Raw genomic sequence first — 2,286 nt, 5'->3', positions numbered from 1 at the left:
TTGTTGGAGACAGGCCGTAAATGACTCGCCAAAATGGATTCAGACATGCCACGAGGAGCAATGTCGCCTCATGGTGGCTAGGACTTGTTTGTCCACTAGGACTGGTGTTAGGCCCATTTTGGACACGCCCCCTGAGTCCGAGATCCCTTTGCCGCCCCCTTACTTTCCTTTAAGAGGAAGTGACGCAAATGCAGGAAGTCCTGCACCCCTTCCCCCATTGCCCTCATCCACTTCCGCTTCCTCCTCCAGTACAGGATCCACCCCCTCTCGTACTAAATCTCCCCTTCCGGAACCAGAGCCAACCCCCATTAGATCTGAATATCCTGATTTGGCACCACTTCAGACTTCCGGTCAAGCTTCTTCTAGCTCGACTCGAAGTGTTTTATTTACTAATTTTTCCCAAAACCAAGCTCCCACATCCTCATGTTTTATTACCCCCCGACCGGAACCTCTAACTGACGCCCCTCTACGTAGCCCCATACTAACCCGACAACTGACCGGTACCCAACAATTAAAACATTATCAGATGCCTCTTCGTCTGAATCCCGGGTCAGCCTATATCGATGCCGCAGGTCAAATGGCACATGCTGACCCAGTCTTCGTATATGTCCCGTTCACGACTACCGATCTCTTGAATTGGAAGACCCACAATTCCTCGTATACTGAGAAACCACAAGCTATGACCGATCTGTTCACCTCGATAGTTCAGACACATAACCCGACATGGGCTGATTGCCAGCAGTTATTAATGACTTTGTTTAACAATGAGGAAAGGACAAGGATTAACCAAGCGGCCATTAAAGCGCTAGAGGATAAAGCCCGTGCTTTGAATCAAGCCAATCCATCAGCATGGGCTGCAACACATTATCCTAATACTGATCCCGACTGGAATGTTAATGGCGCAGATATGGTCCAACTTAAAGCCTATAGAGACGCTATAATTGCTGGCATGAAAGCTGGAGGAAAGAAAGCCATTAATATGTCGAAGACAGTTGAGGTGATTCAGAAAAGTGATGAAGCGCCCAGTGTATTTTATGACCGATTATTGGAGGCATACCGCTTGTATACCCCCTTTAATCCGGAAGACGCAGATAATTCCAGAATGGTGAACTCCGCCTTTGTCAGCCAAGCTTACGGAGATATTAAGCGCAAGCTACAGAAGTTAGAAGGGTTTGCAGGTATGTCTATCACCCAACTAATGGAGGTAGCGAATAAAGTATACATGAAGAGGGAAACAGAAAGTAAGAAAGAGGAAGAGCGCAAGATGCGTAGAAAGGCAGATATGCTAGCGGTAGCGATCGCAGGCGTAGATAGACGGGGCCCAGATAGAGGCGATAGTAAGTGGAATGAGGAACCTCTAAGTAGAAATCAGTGCGCATACTGTAGGGAAGAAGGACAGAGGAAGTGTTAGGGAAGATAGGTATTTTCCAGCAGCGCAAAGGTCCCGCGATAGAGAAGGTAGGGACTTTGTAGGATTGGCTGACACGGTCATGGAGGACTATTGATACCGACCGGGCTCCATCCCCCTTGGTCGAGCGGAGCCTATGGTCGATGTATCAATAGGGGGAAAAAGGAGTGCGTTCATGATCGACACTGGTGCTGAACATTCAGTGGTGACTAATCTAGTTGCTCCTCCATCTGGAAGGACTATTACTGTAATAGGAGCAACTGGAAGAAGTGCTGAAAAACCGGTTCTTAAAAGTCGACTCTGTACATTGGGAGGCCACGTAGTAAAACATCAATTCCTTTATATGCCTGAATGTCCAGTCCAATTGCTGGGACGTGATATGCTATCTAAGTTACAAGCGCAGATTACGTTCCTACCAAATGGAACAACATCCTTAAAGTTTAATGGACCTTCAGGTATTATGACATTATCTGTACCAAAGGAAGAAGAGTGGCGACTTTATACAGCGTTGACTAGCCAAAACCCTAGGAGTGATGAGTCCTTATTCAACATACCAGGAGTTTGGGCAGAGAACAACCCACCAGGACTGGCCCGCAATATTCCACCTATTAAAATTGAACTAAAACTTGGGGTTTATCCAGTGAGCCTAAGACAATATCACATCCCGCAGAAGGCTAAGAAGAACATACAATCTTATCTGGATAAGTTCATACGGTATGGTATCCTAAAATTCTGTACTTCCCCCTGGAACACCCCATTGCTGCCTGTTCAAAAGCCCGGTACAGATGAGTATCGACCTGTGCAGGACTTGAGAGCAGTCAATGATGCGGTTGTTAGTATACATCCAGTTGTACCCAATCCATATAACCTGCTTGCTT

The sequence above is a fragment of the Pelobates fuscus genome, chromosome 5, assembly GCF_036172605.1.
Source record: "Pelobates fuscus isolate aPelFus1 chromosome 5, aPelFus1.pri, whole genome shotgun sequence".
NCBI classification, from domain to species: Eukaryota; Metazoa; Chordata; class Amphibia; order Anura; family Pelobatidae; genus Pelobates; species Pelobates fuscus.
The sequence above is the reverse complement of the archived record's forward strand: the minus strand, read 5'-3'. Positions refer to the sequence as shown.